General features: G+C 38.0%; 1 pseudogene across 1 annotated transcript; it reads left to right on the top strand.

The window, feature by feature from the left end:
* The first annotated feature begins 7,937 nt into the window (after positions 1 to 7,937).
* On the top strand, positions 7,938 to 8,548 carry LOC309843221 (translationally-controlled tumor protein pseudogene; annotated as a pseudogene). The gene has a single exon. The product of its transcript is annotated as a translationally-controlled tumor protein pseudogene (transcript).
* Positions 8,549 to 23,510: the final 14,962 nt, after the last annotated feature.

Genomic DNA, 23,510 nt, shown 5'->3' with positions numbered 1-23,510 from the left:
TCTTTATAAATTGTACAAAAGTTTTCCGTTTTCTAAGACAATGTCTGATAATAGCCACAAAAAATGACACATGGACATGCACATATCACATTCATTGAAAAAAAGAAAAGAAAAATATGTAGACAATGAATGCAAATATGAACCAATCTATATCCAGATTAAGGCTAATTAATAATTTACAAGAAATGAAAACAAAGTTTTAATATTAAGTGAATTCCGTATGTCCCTTGCAACCTGTGAAATTATCTACATGGATACTAATAACCTTTAAGTCTATCAACAGAGGAACAATTATCAAAGCCATTCTAAATAAAGTGCACTGAGAGATTAATGGGTCTGTCCTACTGTTGAACAGTTCATAGCTAACTGTATAAGTAAAGATACTTGAAAGAAATGAAAAATCTACTTTTGCTTTCCAATCTTGGAGGCATTTTCAGAATTCCCAGAATTTCCTGTAACATGACTTAGATCTTCACAAAGGTGTGGAATAACCACTGGAATTCTCTTTACTAGATTTTAATATTTTTAAAAAAACCCACTGTAGGGGATTTTCTTATGAGATTTGGGCTACCACAGGGCCTCAGCAAATTGGTTCTGGATGTGGTGGTTTATAGCAGAGACTTAGGTAATTTTTTTTTCCTAAATGCATCATACTCTAGGTATGTTTATTCTGTAAATTCAGAAAATATGCTCTATGGCAATTCCCATTTGAAAATAAATAAAACACGTTTCCATGCCTTGAGAGTATAGCTGAGTTAACATTTTCTATTATGAGCCAAAAAATAAAAGTTGTAAATAAATTTTTGTTTGTAACCACTTTAAAGATTACCTCAAGTTAAAGTATTTTTTCTATAAATGTTTATATTAACTTGTCAGCAAAATGCATTAGTTTTTAAAAACTCAGTCATTAACATTTCTGCATTTTTTCTAATTCTCATAAGAAGTCTTTTATACATTTTATAACACTAATCAGTGAATGCATTTGATTTTGTGTCCTGCCTTTTCTATTTACTATTATGTCAAGTTTTATATTTCCATATATGAAGATTTTTCATGTTTGTTTTAAATCAATATTTTTAGCCATATGTAAGTATTGATTCTTCTTGAAAACTTAATGAATTGTGCATTTAATTGAAAATTCACCATTTATATCTCAAAAATGCCGAGATAAGGCATTTATTTTTATCTATGAGAAATATTTTTATAGAAAAGTCTACACAACCAGAACATCTTCTATCCCCAGGCCATCTCCTACTATGCTTCTTTGACTATAAATTCAGTAAATTCAGCAAAGATATTCACAAATCTTTCTCTGCAGCTCTGATCTCTTTTGGGGATTCCAATTTGGATCTCTTATACATGTTCATTTCTACATCTTGATATAAATTAATTTTCTTCTTTTTTAAGCTTTTATTAATTCATTTGACAGGGAGAGACAGTCAATGAGAGAGGGAACACAAGCAGGGGAACTGGGAGAGGGAGAAGCAAGTTTCCCGCCTAGTAGGGAACCAGATGCGAGATTTGATCCTGAGCTGAAGGCAGATACTTAATGACTGAGCCACCCAGGCACACCATAAGTTAATTTTCTTGATTAATAAATACAATGGAGTCTTAAGAAATGTCTATTTGCTTGTCAATATTTGTGTTTTATATGTAGCCAAAAGGAATTCTTAATTACATTCATACCAATACATTCTCATACCTGGAGGGGAGAAAAAGTCTTAGGGGGAGATTTTCAGCAAAACATACATAAAAGTAATAAGAGAAGAGGCGATCAGTATTATCAAGAGAGAGGTTTGTTGTTTTGTGGGTATTCCCTTTGAAAAATGTCAACATTTGTCATTATCCTCCATGACAGAGGCAAGAAGATAAGGTCTTGCTGTGATGACAGGAGTTGGCAGTAACTGTAATGGAGCTTGGGATCTAAGGGAAAGAGAAGATAAAAAAGGAAGAATAAAGAAAAGGGACTTCCAGGTCTTCCCTTCTTCTTACCAAATATGATCTAATTTCTTGACATGACATAACAGACTGTATCTTTTCTGTGATTTCTCTCCATCTTCTAGGACTAGTCAAGGGTACTAAAATAATACTGCACGCGTATTGGAGTCAGATAGACCTGGATTTGAAATCTATCAATGACATTTGCCTGCTGTGTGACCATGGACAAATAATTTCAATTCTCTGAGCTTTCATTTCTTCATCCACTAGTGGAGTTTATAGGAGCATCAAGTGAAATAATTAGCTGAGATCAAACCTCAGTGTCTGACGCACATCAAACATTCCATAAATAAATAACTGTTCTCTATTCTCTTCCTTTAGACAACTAAGCAACCTAAGAGGGAAGTACCTATAGATACTGACATTTGCAAGAAAAATTGTCAAATGAAGTATTAGGACAATGCCAAGAGAGCATCCAGTGTAGGTAAGAGCAGGAGGACAGAGAGGCATAAGAAGGATGTCCTGCTATGAGAAAAATGACTTGAGAGATCATCAACTGTGTTTGAAAATATGGAGAGGAGACTTCTTAGATCTGTCAGGAAATTTAGGGATAATTAAGACAAGTAGGGGTGATTTTATTAAGAGAATCTTTATGGCTTAGCTGAAAATAATATCTTATAGCCTTAATAATCAAAACACTGAGTAATAATTTAACTACAAATGGTGATGTAACTACTTTGAAAAGATGAAGAAAAAGGAAATATGTACTATTGTGGGGATTAGAGATCTGAGAGTTTTCCATCACAGGAATTTGGCAGGCAATATTTGAAAAGGAAAAACAAAAAACAAAAAACAAAAGATCAAGCAATAGCACTTACCATGTAATTTAGAAATATAGAGGTAAATGCCAGAAAATATGGCTAAAAAACTTGGAAATGCTTCCTTATGCAGAGGGAAATTAGGAATGGAGTCTGGCAGGACAGACAACCGTTTTAAAATACTTGTAGTATTATTTGACTTTTTAAACTAGCACTTGAATTACTTTAATTCCATGAAAAAGATAGAAAGAAAGAAAATGAGAAAATAAAGAAAAACAAAAGGAGAGAAAGAGAGCGGCAGTGCCTATCCTCTCTTCTCCCTCACAAATGATAAGGTATTTTTTAAAAACCAGCTGTATGTTTTTGTCCTAAGCATAAATGGCAATATTACAAGTTTTTGAAAAATTGAAATTCAGAAAGAAATGGAGTAAATGGTAGGGGAAGTTTAGGACAGTTCCCAGAAGCTAGGGATCAACAAAATATAATGTGGTTTGATTATTTTAAGGTGAAGAGAGGGTGGGTGGTGTTGTGGTTTAAAGACCACTCATATGACGGGATTTTAAAGTGATCCCAGCACAGTAATATAAGAAGCTGTCACATGATGTGATGAACACTGGGTGTTATATGCTACTAATGAATCATTGTGCACTGCATCAAAAACTAATGATGTACTATATGTTGGCTAATTAAATTTAAATAACAACAACAACAAAGGGGCTAGTTTAGAAAGTTGGGGCTGACATCTTCTAATCCAGTTCTTACTAAAAGCACTATTCTATCTTCTAAATTCACAACCCAATGGTGTTTGAGGACTTTTCCAGTTTTTCTTTCTAGAACATCACCTTCTTTGACTTGGGGTACCAGATTTTCCACACATATGCATTTCACACAAAACTTGACACAGTATTGGGCACATAGACTGTGGTAAGAGAACATTCAAGAAAATCAATGTTATACTAATTCCTTGTATAGTTCTGTAAAATTTGTTTATACATTCCCTGTAAAATTTATTCAATCTGTTTTCACATTAGCATTTTCATTAGAAAAAATCAAGTGTATTATTTACCTCACCTTCTTAGCTCATTTCTCTTCTTTAAAAAATTTTTTATATTAGTTTATTTGCTATATCAGACAAGTATTTACAATACTTTTATGTAGTCATTCTCTTTAAAAATTATTCTTTTGATTATTTGAAAAATATTTGTTGAGGAATTTTATTGTGTCAGGTCTTATGACAGAGGCTTAGAGCAGTGAAAAAGAGATAACTATCTAGGAAAAGAAAGATTTCAAATAAAAAGTCATACAACTAATACGTAAGAATGAATCGTGCTTAAAGAGTTTTAAAGTGAGAATTAAAAGGGACATTCTCTTATGCATCCTTGGGTTCAGAATTCTGGATCCAATTTTTCTAGCTTAGAAAATTCAATTTCAAAAAAGTGGGTATACAGATTGGCTTTCTTTAATAAAAGCATAATAGTGTGCTGGGAGGTAACAGACACCTATTATCCACATAGCTTTTTAATCTCTTCTGTATTAATTCTTCTATTTATAGGCACTCAATTTATAAAATGCAGCTGCCTGTAGTATTTCTCCTAGTTGTAAACAACACAACAAAGTCTTCGCTTAATTAAAATGCTATAAATAGGGGGAAGAATCCCAATTCCTTTCCCTTTTCTTCTGCTGTCAATAGGATTAGAATATTTCTCCATCCAACTTTGCCTTCAGATGCTTATCACAGGCATTCTCAGAGCCAGCAGCTAATGAGAGGTATCAGCAAGTCAGGGGGGCAGAGAAAGAGGCTTATTTTCCAATTATGAACGTACTGATTCATTAACACTGACTCAAGCATTCATTTTAGATTCAGGTTGTCATGGACTTGCGTTTAACAATAGTGGCATGTGGATCTATGCCATTTTTCATCAGTGTAGTATGGGGATGCCATTTAAGAAATAGAAAAGGAGCTGAAAAGGAGTAAAATATGCATGGCCAAGGCCAAAACTACGTAAACTTCTTGAAGAATCATAATTATTTTTACTCATCATTGGCAAATCTCAAAATACATTATAATATTGGCATATTCTACAAATTTTAAACTAGACACTGAGAAATTCAAAGTATAGAAGTCATTATCTGGTCTAATATTACAGCTTAACTAAAGACATGGGAAACTTCATGGCAGTATTAGTTAAACCATCAAATTACAAGTAAAATTATAATATTACTCTTACTGTTTTTAACTTACTATTATTCCTCAAAACCTATGAATGTACTCAATATTTTCCTAAAACTATACCTTCTTAGTAATATACCATTATAGTCAATTTTTAGTAAAAAGGATCATATTATCTTAATTAACTGTTCATCATTGTTCAAGTAACCAACTCAGACACATTCTTTTGCTTAACCTAAGTGTGCTTTGGACTTAGGAGAATAATTTATATTACTATTTGTCATACATCAGTAACTAGGATACTACCTTCAGAAATTTTGTCCATTTCCAGGCATTAATTGTGCTATTATTTTTTTCATGTTTTTCTTTAAATTGACAAATTTTATTTTAATTAACTGGACTTAAGTAATAATATGATTAAAATCAAAGGATTGGTGTGATAGCTGTATGTTTTTCAAATAAACATTGAAATAAAGCCCAGAGTCTACAGTCCATAATTGTTATCAGCTGGAGTGTTATTAGTCTGAGGCAAGCTACAACTCTCACTCCTTTTAAAGCTACTGAAAACCAAAATTTTTTTTTAGTTGTTCTTGCAGATCAACTTAGCCTATCCTGAGTGACGAAGAACATACCTCTTACATTAATAGTTGTGTACTACCCTTCAAGTTCTTCACTGAAATTCCTTTCAAATCTTTTAGTTGACTCCAAAACTGTAAATGCACAGTGAGAATCCAAGAAGCCTAGCAAAGAGCAGCAGCCAGGAGGCAAAGGCTTCAGTAGCTGCAAGAACCTGGCAGAAAGAATTTGAAATTCAAATTCTGCCAAGTAAGAAGAGTTTGAGAAACATCTTGGACTTTTCACTAAGACCTCAGGAATGCCACACTTTATGAATAAGCTCAGGACTAAGGGCCCCAATCTAGAGTCAAATGCAGAATGGAAATAAATCCACTATAACAAGACCTAAAACAAGATTCCATTTAGCATTAATAGAATACAGGCTTGTGGTTATCAGAAACAGGGGGTGGGTGGAGAAAACAAGTGGAAGAAAATTGGATGGTCAAAAGGTATAAATTTCTAGTTATAATGTAAATAAGCTCTAGGGATTTAATGTATAACATGATGACAACAGGTAACATTGCTATGTGATGTATAGGAAAGTAGTCAAGAGGATAAATCCTAAAAGTTCTCACCACAAGGAGAAGTGTTTTCTTTTCTTCTTTCTTCTTTGAATATTGTATCTATATGAGATGATGGAAGTTAGCTGAACCTATTGTGATAATCCTTTCACAACTTATGTAAGCCAAACTATCATGGTATACATCTTAAACTTATACAGTATATCAATTATTTCCCAAAAAACTGGAAAAAATAAGACTGATGTGCCAATAGCTTAGCTGTCTGTTAGTACAAACTCAACATTCTTTAGGGGAAAGATATAAAAATACATTATCTCTATAACATAGATCCACAATATCCATTATAAAATATTACTAAACATTTGGAGAATCAGTCAAAGAGAAAATATAGTCAAGAAAAGCAAGCCCACAGATGACCCTTATGTTAGTATTGAGACAGACTTTTAAAACACCTATTATAAATATGTTAAAGGACTACACCTAAGAGATGAGCAAAATGGGTAAACATGGAATCCCAAAAGAGAAACGGGAACTCTAAAATAATCAACTTGAGATTCCAGAGCTGAAACATACAATATCAAAAAGGAAAAATGTACTGGGTAGATTTGAAAAGATTAGATATTGTAGAAAAAAAGAACAGTCAATTTCAACACTCAGTACCTCAGAATGTGGCCTTTTTTAGAAATAGGATCACTGCAGATGCAATTAGGTAATGTGGTGAATCATAATATGGACTCCTAGTCCAATACAACTAATGTCCTTTTTTTTTTTTTTTAAAGATTTTATTTATTTGACAGACAGAGATCACAAGTAGGCGAAGAGGCAGGAAGAGAGAGAGGAGGAAGCTCCCCACTGAGCAGAGAGCCCGATGTGGGGTTAGATCCCAGGACCCTGAGATTACAACCTGAGCTGAAGGCAGAGGCCTAACCCACTGAGCCACCCATGCACCCCACAACTAATGTTCTTATAAGAAGATGGCAATTGAAGACAGAGGTACAAAGAGAAAGTCATATAAAGATGGAGGCAGAGATTAGAGTGATAGAAGCCAAGGAACATCTGGGGTTATCAGTAGCTGTAAAAGAAAAAAGGATCCTCTCCTAAAGCCTTTAAAGGGATCATAGCCTTTCTAATATCATGATTTTAGACTTCTAGCCTCCAGAACTGTGAGACAATAGAATTTAGTTGTTTTAAGCCACCCATTCTGTGATACTTTGTTGTGGCCACCCTAGGAAACTTCCATATATTCTACATATTTCTATATATTTCTCATTAAGTTAAACATACACTCACTATACAACACAGTAATTCTGTTCTTAAGTATATATCCAAAGGAAATGAGACTGTGTGTCCACAAGAAAACTTGTACATGAATGTTCATAGCAACTTTAGCTATAGTAATCACAAACCAACATAAACAAATGTCCATCAATAGGAGATTGGATACACAATATGGTATATTCCTGATATTGAACTTTACTTATAAATAAAAATGAACTCATAAATGCAACAATATGGATGAGTCTCAAAAACATTATGCTGAGTAAAAGAGGCCAGACACAGTATTGAACATATTGTTTAATTCTATTTATCTGAAAATCAGAAAAAGCAAAACTAAGTTATAATGGTAGAAATCAGAACAAGGTTTCCTTCTGTAGGTTTACATCTAAAGGGTCATGAAGCATGTTCTGATGTAATGGAAATACTCCATATCATGATTGGCGTTGCTGGTTATGCGATGTATACATTTATTAAAACTTACTCTCTTTCCACCTGCTTCCCTCTCACCCGAAGTGCCACTCTGGCAGCAGGATGCTCATTCAGAGCTCATGAGTCCTGCTAAGCTAGGGCCTCCATTGTCTCTCTCCAACTACCATCATGACCATCTACCTGAACACCATTAACAGTGATGAGATGTTCTCCAAGATATGGGATGGCCCATGGGTTATGCACAGAGTTGGGGAAGATGGCAGGAAGACAGAGGGTAACATTGATGACTCACTTATTGGTGGAAATGCCTCCACCAAAGGCCCCAAGGGTGAAGGGACTGAAAACATAGTCATCACTGGTGTTGATATTGTCATGAACCATCACTTACAGGAAACTGCCTTCATAGAAGAAGCCTACAAGAAGTACATCAAAGATGACATGAAATCAATCAAAAGTAAACTTGAAGCACTGAGGCCAGAAAGAAGAAAACCTTTTATGACAGAGGTTGCAGAAAAAAATCAAGCATATCTTAGCTAATTTCAAAAACTATGAGTTCTTTATTGGTGAAAACATGAATCCAGATGGGATGGTTGCTCTGCTAGACTACCATGAGGATGGTGGGACCCCATATATGATTTTCTTTAAGGGTGGTTTAGAAATGGAAAAATGTTCACGAATTTGGCTATGATTTTGGATGTATCACTGGTTGTCATAACTGGCCACTGCTCTTCATCCATACAATACCTGAACTAAAACAAATGGGACTCAAGTCATCTTGAGCTCTTTATTTATTTTGACCTTGATTTATTTGGAGTAGAGCAACTGTTTTTAAGAAGAAAAAATCAGGTCATATAGGCTGTCTAAAAATAAAATGCATTTCAACTCATTTGAGAGGATGTTCTTCATTTAACAGATATTTAAATCCATCCTGGAGAAGCAACCTTGCTTGTAGTCCTGGAGAAGCAACCTTGGTTGTAGACTATTGTGAGAAAGCAGAAGACTGTGGATAACTTCCACAGTGAAAACTGTGGAACTGGGACTGGAACCTAAGAAAGAAGAGCCAAAAATCTTAATTCTGAGTTCAGGTGAAAGGAAAGGCCATGCTCATAGCCGTGCCAACATTTGAAGGAGATTCCTTACACATTTCCTCACTGACAAAAGGAAGTAGTTAACTCTGGAAGAGATTACCAAAAGTATAAAAAGAGATGAACACAGTTGGAAGCAAACACAATAACAAAACAACTTACCTAACTGTATACTTAAGATCTTTATATTTATTGAACATAAATTATATGAGTAATTTTAAAAACAACAGTGACAACAACAACAACAACAAAAACAAACAAGAAAAAAAAAATCAAAAACCTCTTAATAGAAACACAAAGAGTAAAGTTTGACTTCTACCCGTGGGTAGAATGGAGAAATACAGGATAGGTCAAGTCTCCTGTCAAGGACAACTAGGAAAACCAGCTAAACTACAATAGCCATCTATGTCAAGTTCAGAAAACTGTAGAAACCATGAAGACTAGGTGGATTAAGATTCCAAAGACAGAAAACCATGAGATCTGAGCTGAGGGTCTGCAGATATTTTCTGTGTAGGAGTTTTTGCCAAGTTTTTGGCAAGCAAGAGGGTGACAAACCAGACTTTGCCCAATGAGAAGTAACTGCTAAGTTCAGAAAAACAGACATTTTGATGGTTTCACATAGCTTGAGAGACAAAATTGTAGACTTGATGAGTCTCAATCCCATTGCCAATTTTTTCTTCCAGATTTGTCAGATCCCACCAGGCTAGAGTCTAAAGAGTGGAAGTGAAAAACCTTTCATATTTACTTAGGAAACCCTACAGTCTGGTCTTCAGTTTACCTTTCTGACTTTATTTTTCAATGTACCAGAACCCACAGATGCTAATGAGAAGGAACACCTCACCTTTCCTTCCTTTTCCTCTTTCCCTTTCCTTCTTCCCTGTCCTTTACTTTCCTGCCTTTTTTTGCTTTGTTAATGACAGTTTCTATGCTTGAATGGCCTTTTTCATGACATGTCTTCAAATACAAAAATCGATCTTTTCTTCAAAACCAATTCAAATACTTCTTGTGTGACTTGGGGAAAATTTCTTCCTTATTCTGAGCCTCAGTGTTTTCTAAGAAATGAAGATGAAATACAGCTGCAAGATTGTGGTGAAAATCAAAGCAACAATGTAAATGAAATGATCATATTGAGTACCTAGCACACTAAAGTGCTTCAAAAAAATTATTCTTCGCAAAGTCTATGTAGAACAAATTATATTTTCATATACCAAAAAAGGAAAAAATGAAAGTTAAAAAAGCAATACCCTTGCAGTAGAATAAAAGCACAACATATGTAAGCATATATATAGCAAAATTTGTGCAAGAGCCCTATACTGAAAGCTAGAAAACATTACTCAAAGTAAATTAATAACTAAATAAAATGATACACCATGGTTATGATTTACAAAACTAAACTTTTTAAAGATATAAATTTCCCCAAAAGTTTATATATAAATTCAAAACAGTTTCTATCAAAATTCCAGTCATTTTTTTTGGTCAGGAATTATGAACTGATTTTACTTATTTTTTGTTTTAATTTCAGCTTTATTGAGATGTAGTTGACATAAAATTGTGAAGACAATTTACATTTCTGTTTTTTTAAAAAAATATTTTCTTTATGTATTTTAGAGACAGAGAGTGAGAGAGCATGAGCAGGGTGAGGGGCAGAGGGAGAAGGAGACTCCCCGCTGATCAGAGAGCCTGACACAGGGCTCAGTCCCAGGATTCTGGGATTATGACCTGATCCAAAGGCAGATGCTTAATTGACTGAGCCACCCAGGTACCCAATGATTTAAATTTATAGGAAAATACAAAGAATTCAGAATTTTTTTTTTTCTTAAGATTTCATTTATTTATTTGAGAGAGCAAGAGCCAGAGAGCATGGCCAGGGTGAGAAAGCATGAGCAGGTAAAGGGCAGAAGGAGAAACAGACTCTCCGCTAAGCAGGGAGCCTGATGTGGGGCTTGATCCAGGGACTCCAGAATCATGACCTGAGCTGACGCCAAACACTTAACTGACTTAACTGACTAAACCACCCAGGCACCCCAAGAATTCAGAACTTCTAGGAATTCTTTGTTTGTTTGTTTGTTTTTAAAGATTTTATTTATTTATATGACAGAGCAAGAGCATGCACAAACAGGGGAAGTGGCAGGCAGAGAGAAGCAGGCTCCCTGCTGAACAGAGAACCTGGGACCTGAGCAGAAGGCAGGCATTTCCCTGAATGAGCGACCCAAGCACCCCCTAAGAAGCTCTTTAAGAATAATTCCATTACTAGATATCATTATGTATTAGAACACTGTAGTAAGGGCTCCTGGGTGGCTCAGTTGGTTAAGCAACTGCCTTTGGCTCAGGTCATGATCCCAGACTTTCAGGATCGAGTCCCGCATCAGGCTCCCGGCTCCTTGGGGAGTCTGCTTCTCCCTCTGACCTTCTCCTCTCTCATGCTCTCTCTCACTCATTCTCCCTCAAATAAATAAATAAAATCTTAAAAAAAAAACCACTGTAGTAAATAATTAAAACAGTATGATATTGGTGCAAAGATAGATAAATGACCAGTAGAACAGGATAAAATCCAGAAACAGACCCATACCTCTGTGGAATCTAGTTTCTAACAAATACAACACTATAGAGGAAAGGTAATTAATTCCATGAATAGTGTTGGTTATATCCATGAGAAAATTTTTTTACTTGAATCCATACCCAACATTATACATTGGACAATGTTAAAATTAATAACTCCTGTTCATCAAAATATCTTCAGACAGTAAGAAAGCAACCCAGATAGAAGGAAGATAGTCTCAATACCTACATGTGACAAAGACTTCATATCAAGCGTACGCAATGAACTCCTACAAAGTAATAAGAAAAGGAGAGATAATCCATTTACAAAAAAGAGCAAAAACTTGGTCGCCTCACAAAGAAAGGTGGAGAAATGGCCAACAAATTTTTTAAAAATGTTTGCCTTTATTGGTCTTCAAGAGAAAGCAAGTTAAAACCACCATGAGATACCCTTGTTCCCATCTGAATGAATAAAATGAAAAACTAGGAAAATATCAGGTGAGGTGGTAAAGCAACAGAACTCACATACACTGAGGGTGGGAGTGGAAATTGATACAGCCGTTTTTGCAATATCTACTCAAGCTGAATGTGTGCACAGACTATAAACCAGCAGTGTATATATATATTCAGAAATAAAGACCTATACTTGAACAAGACGATTCAAATGCCAATCTGCAGAAGTATAGAAAAATAAAATACGGTGTAGCCACACAAAGGGATTCTACACAGCAGTGAAAATTAAAAAAAATCTGTGAGGGGAAACCTGAGTGGCTCTGTCGTTAAGGGTCTGCCTTCGGCTCAGGTCATGATCCCGGGGTCCTGGGATCGAGTCCTGCATCAGGCTCCTTGCTCAGCGGGGGCCTGCTTCTCTCTCTCCCTCTATCCCCTGATTATGTTCACTCTTTCCCTCTCTTTCTATCTCAAATAAATAAATAGAATCATAAAAAAATATCTATGACAACATGGGCGAATCTCATAAGCGGCATGTTAAGCAAAAAAAGACACAAAAGAGTCATAGTGTGCTCATAGCGTATGATTCTGTTTATGTAAGATACAAAAGGTCAAAACTCATCTGCGCTCTTAGAAGTCAGCATTGTCGTTATCTGAGGGAGAAGGAGTACTCAGAGGGGGCCCAAAGGGGTTTTCTGGGGGGTTATAGTTTGATCTGTGTGCTGGCTACATGGATGTGTTCAGTTTGTGAAAATTTGTCAAGCTGTATACTTACGATAAAGGCAATTGCTGTATGTGTATTGCATTTTAATAAAAAAATTAAAACAAAAATCTTTCCCGTCCCTTCTCTTTCATTCCCTGCACAGATAAAATATTGGCAGGTCCCTTGGCTTTTCCAGTCATGCTTAGATAATAAATAGTCCCTTTGTTTGGGCATTAAAAAAATCCACTCTAGCCTAATAATCACATAGCTTCAGCCTGGTCCAGGGTAACCATCACAACTTCAAATTCTTGTCCAATATAAAGCTTCTCATCCCAGTGGGGGCCTGACCTAGGCAGGGAAGTCCACAGAAGAGGCCGTGATGTTCCTGGTCGGCGTCTTCACCAGTTTCCAGCTACTTCTTCTGCTCACTGGCTGTTGGCTTGTCTAAGCCCTCAGATTCAGGCCAAGGCACAGGGGATTAGGGGAACGGCACTGTTTTATATGGCCGGAGCAGCTGCAGTGTACTTTGCTCCGTGGGATTCTGGCTCTTATGAAGTGCTTTTGTGGGTTTTCTGGAGAACATCCCACGGAGACCTCAGATGGCAGTGGCTCCTCGCCCCGGGCTGTGCCCAGTCCCACATACATGAGCTTGCCCTCTGGCAGCTGCTTTACGAGCTGTTCCCAGGCCTGGACTTCCAAACATACTGCACACAGACCCTCATCCTTGGGGTCCTTTCTCTTTGCTCGGGAGCCTTCTTGAGCATGATTCGTTTTGAGAAGATTTTAGATCAGCTCCTTCTCATGGGATCTACATCTTTCCTTCCTGGAAAACACAAATGTTCGCCCCGCTGTTTGTGGAACTGCTGATTGCTGCCAATACATTCCTCTCTGTGTGCTCTGCTCAGGCTGGTCACTCACTTTGAGATGACTGGATTAGGTTAATTCCCAGGTCTTCATGTTCCCCAAACTTCCCAGGTGCCCTTAGAGCTCCCTCACTTGGCTTAAGGTGCAGGAAATTGATGCCTTTTCTTCTATCCGCATAGTCAGTGAGTGGGCAATGCATAGCGCACTGATTATTCTCTCCAAAGAAATCCCCTCTGACCTGGCCTTTGGGACATCATCACCTCTGTTCTCTCAAGGTAAGCCTCTTAGCTTCTTCCTCTAATGCACTGGAGACCCAGTCTGATACTTATACCTGTTGGGTTGTTCTCCAAGTGAGACAGCAAAGTCTTATTTTAACATCTTACTTAATTAATCTCTTTCCTCTTCTCATCTATCATAGGTTTCCTCTCTTGGCTTTTGCCACTTCCAATCCTGTGTTTTCGTTATTGATGTGCATACCAAACTTCCCCTACTGAACTATAGATTTTTGGAGAATTGGGTTCAAATATGATTTAACTTTGCTTCTCCCGCAAAAGCTAGGGGAGCCCTGGTACAGAGTTGGAGCTTAATGCACATCGAGGGAAGGGACAGGTAAATAATTGAGCTGCCCCCTGCAGGACTGGACACTTTGACCCCCCAAGGGTTTCCTGATCCTGTAACCATGTTTGAAACACACTCATTCATCTCCTATTTACTCAACAGATATTTTTTGAGAACTTATTCTGTGTTAGGTACAGGATAAATGACTGGAAATAAAACAAACATAGCCTCTACCTTTTTGGAATTTAGAAGTGAATCGATATGAGTTTGAAATGACAGATGAGTAAGCTTTGGCTAGGTGGACGGGAAGAAAAACAGCCAATACCTGCAAGGAAACATAATTAAGCCCCACTGCCAAGGACTCCTGACTCAGAGGTGAGAGTGTGTGGATGCGTCCAGAGAGGGAATGTGGGTGAGCCAAGCGGTATCAGAGAAGCCTGAAACAAGGGCAGCCCGAGCTTGCTCCCGGTTATTGCGGGGGGGGGGGGGGTGAAGTGGTGCGATGGGACAGGCACAGGTAGGCTTGGGCAAACAGCTGTTGTCTCTGAGGGTGGCTCTGAACCTGGTTTACCTCAGCATGGGGTAGCCATAGTCCTTAAAAATACGATTTACTGCATCCTCTAAATCCTTTGTAAATGTATTCATCCTGGTTAATGAACATAAGCACTGAGGTGTCTTTTTGTGATAGTATCTGTCTCTCAATCGATAAACAACCTTGTCTATTTTTTACGATATTTAAAGGTTCTTCCTTAACCATGAGAGACTATGGACTCTGAAAAACAATCTGAGGGTTTTGAAGGGGAGGAGGGTGGGAGGTTGCAGGAACCAGGTGGTGGGTATTAGGGAGGGCATGTATTGCATGGAGCACTGGGTATGGTGCAAAAAACAATGAATTCTGTTACTCTGAAAAGAAATAAAAAATTAAAAAAAAATAAAGGTTCTTCCTTCATGATGCCACTGAATAAGAGACTTGTCATCTCCCCTTAGTTTTCCCTACTACAGATGTTCTCACTCTCTCGTTTCTCTCTCTCTCTCTCTCCCACACACACACAGACACACTCAGACACATACACACACACCAAGAAACTCATGCTATTAGGCTGCTCTATAAAGTCAGGTGCTTGCTTACCTTTCATTAAACTGATTGACCAGGAATTTGAAAAGGGACCTTGGGGAAAGAATATGGGTTATCCCAACTGAACCTTTAACAAAATCATGCCAAGTTTGCCTGAGGGAACAAAGGAATTCTTCAAAATTAGCTGAATTGGTCACATTTTCTCACTATGAGAATATCATGCACCATCATCTCAGCAGCAAAACTCCAAAGCCACATGAAGAACCAAGTGTGTGGTCTGGAATATTAACCATGCATTTTAATTTGAAGGCATTTTTGCCTGTAGGGCTTTGGGCACTTAAACAGAAAAAAATAAGTAAAAACAAAAGAAGATCAAATAAAATGACAGGTCAATCATAATATCTAGTCTACAAGCAAAGAGCTGCCATGACTCCTAATAACATGTGAATGAACAAGATTTATGGAGTGTTGTATAACAGGATAAAAGATATTAAAAATAGAAAAGAAACAAGTCTTCATAAGGCCATTGTTTATTGGTGCAAAATGACTCTAAGACGCACACTGACTAATGCAGTATACCCTGCAAACCATGGGAATCTCCAAAGAATCCAAGCACTAATTTTGAGCCTTGGTACTCAAGGTACACTCTGACAACTGCATTTATCTTTTATGTGGCAAGAGAATTCCTTCCAATTGTGGTCCTGGCAAGCATCAGTAGTCAATGTTACTTCGTGGCTGTGGTTCATGCCACAGGTGAAGGTCAAGGAAATGGCTAGAATAAACATCTATGGGGAAGTTGGAAACAATGTGTAAGGACATAGAAGAAAGAGGTTGCTAGTAGCTAAGGTTGTTAGGTGGACAGGAACATACTATTTAGTGCAGGAAGTGGAGATCTAAAACACAGTTCAGGAGGTAAGTATTACAGCCAGAAAGAGATCTTGAAAATTACAAGGGCAACCAAAAAGCCAAGGCACAGAGCTCAGTGGAGATAGCAAGTAATGAAGGTTGAAAGCCAAAGTGGGTGAGTGGAGACATGAGGAGAAGATTCCAGGAACAGGGTAGGGTTGGAGCTGTCTTAAGAAACCAAATGAGGAAGCGGGGAGGTCTGTGCTTACTCAGAGTGGTCAGACAAAACACTTTGTGACAATGAACATCTCTTTCAGATGGCTGTGACAGAGATATTTCATCTGACGGATGAAAAATCAACACCAGATGGCTCCAAAAGAGAGGCTTCTCATGGGATTGCTGTTTTTCTCTTCCTCAAGAGGAAGAAAGTTGAGCAATAAGGCAATGCCTGTCCTCCAACAAGATCGTCAAATCTCTTGTGGAACACATTTTATAAGAAACTCAAACACAAACATGGAACACATCTTGCAAAATGCTCAAACTATGCTGTGGTCAAATACATTAAAAAGTGCTTATAATCTTTGGATTGACATTAGTGCATTAGTATATTAAAGGTTCTGAAAAGTCCTGCAGTAAAGAAGCCTATTTAACTTTGTTAATCAAATTTAATGCAATGTTTCTCATACTTGCTTGTCTGTGGAACACTTTTACATAACACTTTATTTCCTAGAAGTTTCTTTTCTAGAAATTGGCTATAGTCATCCTTGTACTCAATACAAAGACAAAACCCACCTTAATCCAACTATATGAAGATCACATAAAACACTTGCTTTCATAGTATAAATAAATTAATACCAGGTGTGGACACAATATTATTCAGAGAAAGCCCTTGTTATTTATTTATTTTAAATATCTATTTCCAAAAAGGATTTGAAATGGTATGTGTGTGCTGTGAGTTGTCACCTGGTCTGGTGAGTGATGACCAGGACAATTATTTAATTAAATTTATTTCTGTTTTTCTAGCAGGAATGACACGAGCAGTCCAGATAAACCAGTCGGTAGGTATGGAGTACTTTGAGGATGAGCACATTATTTTGGAAGTCTGGTCATTAGATGTAGAGTAATGAAGCAACATGGTAGTTATCTATACAAAGATGGAAAGCATTTCTGACTGCAAATCCATCAAACTCAGCACATAAAAATAGAGATTGGGGCACCTGGCTGGCTCAGTTGGGAGAGTATGTGACTCTTGAGACTACTGATCTTGGTCTCATGAGTTCAAGCCCTGCACTGGGCATAGAGCTTATTTTTAAAAAGTGGAGATCCTACTTTTGATATCTGGCCAACTTTGTGTTGCAAACTAGTGCAGAGTTGTGATTATTGTGACAGAGCTGTGTATGGAACCAGTAGTTTTTAAAGCATTTTGGACTTCCCAGAGATGGACCAGGGCCAGCTAGTGGATTAGGTCTAAAGATTAAGCTTTTGTACTGGGACAGAACAATGTTTGGTTACTTCCAGCTCCCTTTCTGGAGCTTTGTACTTCCAATTATATTTAGCTAGAGGTGGATTTTTTTCAATGCTACTGAAGGTTATAAAGGATACACTGTTAGCATGAAAATAAGGGAAGAGACAGATTGAAATACCCTGAAGACGGACAAGTTTTAACGTATTTTTAAGTGGAGTTTCAGAAAAATAGTAAAGGAAATGAAGAAGAAGGAATAGTTCAGAAGATAATAGACAAAACTTTCCAGAAATTAAACACACACACACACACACAACTAATCCTCAGATTTGGGAAGTCCAAAATTTCAGCCAAAGATAAGGAGAAAGAAATTAGCATTAAGAAATAAATAATAGTGAAACTACAAAGTATCAAAGGTAAAGGAAAGACCTGAAAAGCAACTAGAGAGTCAAGACTTTCCACAAAGATACTGCAAATAGCCTGATTGAGTGACTTTTCAACAATGATAATGAAAACCAGAAGACAATGAATGATATTTTTAAAGCCCTCAGTGAAAATAAGTGTCAACCTACAAAGGAATATGTGGTGAAATAATCTTTCAAGAAGGGGAGGGAAAGACTAAGACATCCAGGCTAAAAGAAAACAAGATAACAGAATTTACCAATAGATTCTTAAGGATAATTCTCAAGGATGAGCTCCGGGTAGAAGTAAAACCAATGGAAAGTCTCAGATGCAGAAAGAAATGACCATTCAAGATTTCTGTAAATATGTAGGTAAATCTAAACAAATAGTGACCAAATAAAATAATGCCTACTTTATCCAATTAAAAAAACATATAAAACCAAATACTAGATTACAATGGTATGTAATCTGGGAGAAGATTGATTAGATCTGAAGCACTAGTATCTTTGTATTTGGCAAGAAATAGAAAGAAGTTAACATTAGACTTTTTAAAGTGTCCATTTAAAAGTATTTGGGGGTAACTACTGTAAAAATATAGAAAAGATAACCTTCAAACTCATACAAGGCAAATAAAAAAGAGAAAAAATGGAGAGAAAAACTATCAAGAGTAAAAGATCTCAGTATAAGAAGTCTTTGGGTTAAAGAAAATAATAAAACCCATATCGTTGCAATTTCTCATCATTCCTTCCAGATTCCTCAGGTTTGTGCCTTTATCAGTAGCACCTGGCAGTGGAGTAGATAACTCAGAGCTAGGACACGAGAGGAGGCAGGGGGTTTGTGGAAAGAAGAAGGAATTAAAAGGACTGAAGAACTATAGGAGTTCTAAGGGATGGGAGGAGAGAGAGGAGGCAGGAAGAAGGCTCTCTCTTGGCTGTGGTCTAAGAACACTGTGATCAAGTAGTTCAAAGACATGAGACAAAGAAGTTTCCTAATATTGATGCTGCATGAGAAAGTGTTGAGAGAGAAATCAAGCTACTGAAAGAGTCAAGTCAATGCCCAAAATCGCTGTTATGAAAAGAAGCTCTAAGCACTGAGGGGACTCCAGTGCTACAAAGGAGGTGGCATGTGAGAGGCAGGCTTCTTTCTCCTGTTTCCGTAAGAACACTTCTTTGCTGGAGGAGGCTAATTCTGTGTACTAAGCACCACACTAAGCACTACATCCCATGATCATCTGACATAGCCCTTGCTCTCTTGGGGTGAGAAAATTCAAGTACATGAAAGGTTGAACAAAAGGGGTGGTTACAGAACGGGAGGTGGCGATGGAAGAATTTGGAGAATGGGTCATTCGGAATGCCGTGACTGCGAGTGTGAGTGGGGGTGGAATTGATCAGTGCAAACTTGCAAATCTCAACACTGATGTTAGCATCTCCATGGACTTTCTTTTTTAGTTCTGCTTTGTAAGTTTCATGTCAAAGATTATAAAGATGCTTTACACACACACACCTACACATACACTCTTTAAAAAAAAAAAAAACGATTTATGCATTTGAGAGAGAGAGAGCACAAGCAGGGGGAGAGACAGAGGGAGAGGGAGAAGCAGACCCTCCCCCAAGCAGGAAGCCCGATGCAGGACTCGATCCCTGGATCCCAGGATCATGACCCCAGCCGAAGGCAGACGCCCAACAATCTGAGCCACCCAGGCGTCCCCTACATATATACTCTTTAGACAGCATTTCTGGGGTCATGGAATTCTTGCTTCTGCAATTACAATGCAGTGAACTTTCGTCTTTTTTTTTTTTTTTTTTTTTGTCTCCTCATGTCTGAACCTCCTTCCTATGTTTGGAAATTTCTCATGTTATGAGGTACAGCTCTTATTCCTTAGAGATATTAAAATAGCAGACATTTTCTTCTCTGGCCTCCACTGTGGGATTGGTCAAATGAGCTAGGTTCTGCTCAACAGAGCACGGAATTGGAAGCCTATGATGGGAAGTAGTGGGGTCTGCTTACGTTGTGTTTAGGCGGCAGAGTGGCAGTGAGGACAGAATGCAAGGGTGGAAACAGGGCAGTGGAGGCTCTGCGGACAGTCATGATGGGGGTGGAAGCTGCCATGCAGGAGTTGTGGCTTTCCAGAGGCCGCAGGGACAGTGGCTCTTGTGGCAGTGCTACTGCCCCATGTTCAGTGATGCTGGCAGTGCCAGCTGTGGCACGGGGTGCCCGGAGGGAACAGCGGTTTTGCGTTGTGATTTTGGTCATTGTACCTGGTACCATAGCCTCCAAAGCTGGCTCTCTGGCTCTCCCGAAGACACTGCAAACACCTCAATATACTTTGCTGTTAAATTAGCCTAAGTTTCTGTTGCTTACACCTAACAATCCTGATGGATATGTGGAGTAAAGTCTTTGCTTAAAAAAAAAAATTTTTTTTTTTTTAAATGTGGGGGACTCCTGGGTGGCTCAGTCAGTTGGGTGTCTGCCTTTGGCTAGGGTCATGATCCCAGGGTCTTGGGATCAAGCCCCACATCGGGCTCCCTACTCAGTGGGGAACCTGCTTCTCCCTCTCTTACTACCCCCACTTGTGCTTTCTCTCTCTCTCTCAAATAAATAAATAAAATCTTTAAAAAATTAAATAAATAAAAAAATTTTAAAATGTGAGAATAATTCCACAAGATACTGTTCTTACAAAATAACCCAATAATACCTCAGAGTTAATTTTTCATTCATTCAAAAATATTTATCAGGCTTCTCTTTTATGTTAGACATTGTGTCAGACCCTCTAGATGTGTGACCAACATAGATACTATCCTTCCGCTATGTGGCTTACAGCCTAGTAGAAAATACAGGTATTACGTAAATAATAAAAATGTATCACCTGATTTCTAGAAAATGCCATGTTCGGTTATATGCTATGGGAAGCCTAAGAAATAGGGAAGCTTAACCTGATTTTCCTAACCAGGAAAACCTTAGCATTTGACATGAATGATTTGCAGGAGTTAACAAGGAAAAGAGACACAGAACGACAAGACAGCATTCCAAATGTAGGAACAACATTTTGAAGACGCAGAGGTGAGAGACACAGTATGGATTTTGAGAATCTAAACGAAATTTTGTCTGACTAGAGGAAAGAAAATGAAATATGGGGAGAATTGGTAGAAGAGATAGGAGACATTAGTGGAAGACTGTGAATGGCTTTGTAAACCATGACAATTCTCTGGATTTCTGAGACCTCAGTCCATGGAGTCAGTTGCCACCACCCGTGTTCATCTGCCCCAGAGAAAAGAGGACACAAAGGAACCCAAAGAAAAATTAGAAATCAATTGAGTTTCTAAGTAGGTTAGAATCAATTGATTTGTGTCCCCCGCCCAAATTCATATGTTGAAGTCCTAACATCCAGCACATGAGAATGTAACTATATTTGGAGATGGTATCTTTAAATAGAATCAAGGTAAAATGATGTCATATGGGTAGGCCCAAACCAACATGACTGGCTTCTTTATAAGGGAAGCAGATTAGGACATTGTTAACATACAGAGTGAGGAAAGACCATGTGAAGACATGGCAAGAAAGGGGCCATTTTCAAGCTACAGAGAGAGGCCTCAGGAGAAGCCAGCCTTACCAACACCTTGATTGTGGACTTCTGGCCACTGGAGATATGAGAAAATAAATTTTTGTTATTTAAGCCAGCCAGTTCAGGGCGTTTTATTATGGCTGCCCTAGAAAAACCAATCCATTTTGAAACCTAAACAGAGACAATAGTCTTGAAAAGTCAAAGACCTTTTGAGCTGTAAGACTCAGAATTCTTGAAAGAGAAAAGGTTTTCCACATACTCAAAGCCTGGTTTTGAAAATCCAGAGGCAAGTATAGAAGAGTCACTACAGAAATTTAATACCATAAATACAGGCATTGGAAAGAATGCATAAGGATTTTAAAAGATAATAATAATTTTTATTTTATTTTATTTTATTTTTTAATATTTTGTTTACTTGTCAGAGAGAGACAGCAAGAGAGGGAACACGACCTGGGAGGAGCTAGAGAGGGAGATCTTGGGGTCATCACCTGAACCAAAGGCAGACGCTTAGCAACTGAGCCACCCAATAATAATTATTTTAAAGATAAAACAGACATAGCAGAGGGCGTAGAGAATAAACAGGAGCTAGATGTCAGAAACTGTCTTAGAGAAGGGATTGCGTGCTCCTATCCTGTGCTGGGCCAGTGGAAACCCCAGGGAAATTTGAGAGTAGCTCAAACAACAGGGACTCTAGTCTTCACCTCTTAGAATGTGGTTTCGAAGAACCAGTCCTTTCAGACCAACCTGCAGTCAGCCTGGAGTTAAGCACTGGGGCAGCAGAGGCTGAGTGAAGCAACCCTGGGATAAAGTTAAGGGCAGTTTGAGAAAATCTTGAGCAGGAAGTCAGCTCTGTGCCTGGCAAAGTGGTGTGGATTTGTCTAAGAGAGGCTAGTGGACTCACAGGAGTCTTGAGATTGGGATAAGGAGTACAGAACCTGCTAGCTGGAAGCCGTGGGGAGACAACAGTGATCTTAATAGATGCAGGGAAACATAAAGGCCAAGAACCAAAAACTGCTGGGTGGGGAGAGAGCTTAGGGTCTCCACCTCACCACCATCCTTCGTGGGGAGCCAACTCATCAAACACCAGCAGAAGATAGAGGATGATGACACACCAGACACCTCACCACATCAAAGGGGCCAAAGGTAAGGTCTCCCCAAAAGGCAGAAAGAAGAGGAAATAAACAGGAGAAAATAACACAGACTAAGAAAGCAATTGTTTGACTCAGAATAATACATCACACAGTGATATAAAGAATAAAGGAAGTCTGTGGCCCATGACATTCATATTTACTATTCTTACAAAGAAGGACAGCTCTGGGGCCATAATGCGAGGACGTATTGGTTATAAGAAACAGAAGGCAGACTCCTGCATGGCTCAGCCACTTGAGCATCCAACTCTTGGATCCAGCTCAGGTCATGATCTCAGGGTCCTGGAATCAAGCCTCATGCCAGGGGATGGTGGTGTGAGGGTGCTGCATCAGCGGGGAGTCTGCTTTAGGATTTTCTCTCTCCCTCTACCCTTCCCCTTTCTCTTGTTCTTTCTCTCTCTCAAATAAATAAATAAACCTTTAAAAAAAAAAAGGAAATAGAGTTTAAGTTTATATTAACATCTAGCACAGACTCAAAAGACTACAACCACCTGACATTCTGAGAAAGTGTGTGCAAGGGGGTGGCTCCAACTCCACACAGTTCTTCTTAATAAAAACCAATTAAATGACTCAGCAGTAGCTCTTTTAAGTGCAATAAGGACATAATAGATATTGGGCAGTCCTACAAAGTTTTGAGAAACCTATATGGTTGGATTAGATCATGGTATGCTACAAATTCCTTGTGTTTGGTAGACAAATACACAAAATACTAATGAAATAGCCTTGAAAAGTATTGGTGCTCCTGAATTCACATTTCAAGTTTTTCTACTTCAATATGAAATTGAAAAACAATGCAGGAATTTTTTCTGTGAGCTTCTCTCCTATTGATTCCTAAAACATCACAGAAACATAAAACTACACGGGGGAGTCTAGAAACAAATATTTCAAAGCATTGGAAAATTACAGTGTGATAGAAACTAAGAACTGGAAACGGTGGGTAATTTAGACCATGTGATGAGTTTCTACATTTGGAAGAGATTGAATTTTGCAAAGCAAATTCGGTACATTGCTGACCTGTGGCAAATACTAGAAATGAACTCCATATTAG

This window comes from Mustela nivalis (genome assembly GCF_964662115.1).
Source record: "Mustela nivalis genome assembly, chromosome: 10".
NCBI lineage: Eukaryota > Metazoa > Chordata > Mammalia > Carnivora > Mustelidae > Mustela > Mustela nivalis.
The sequence above is the reverse complement of the archived record's forward strand: the minus strand, read 5'-3'. Positions and strand labels throughout refer to the sequence as shown.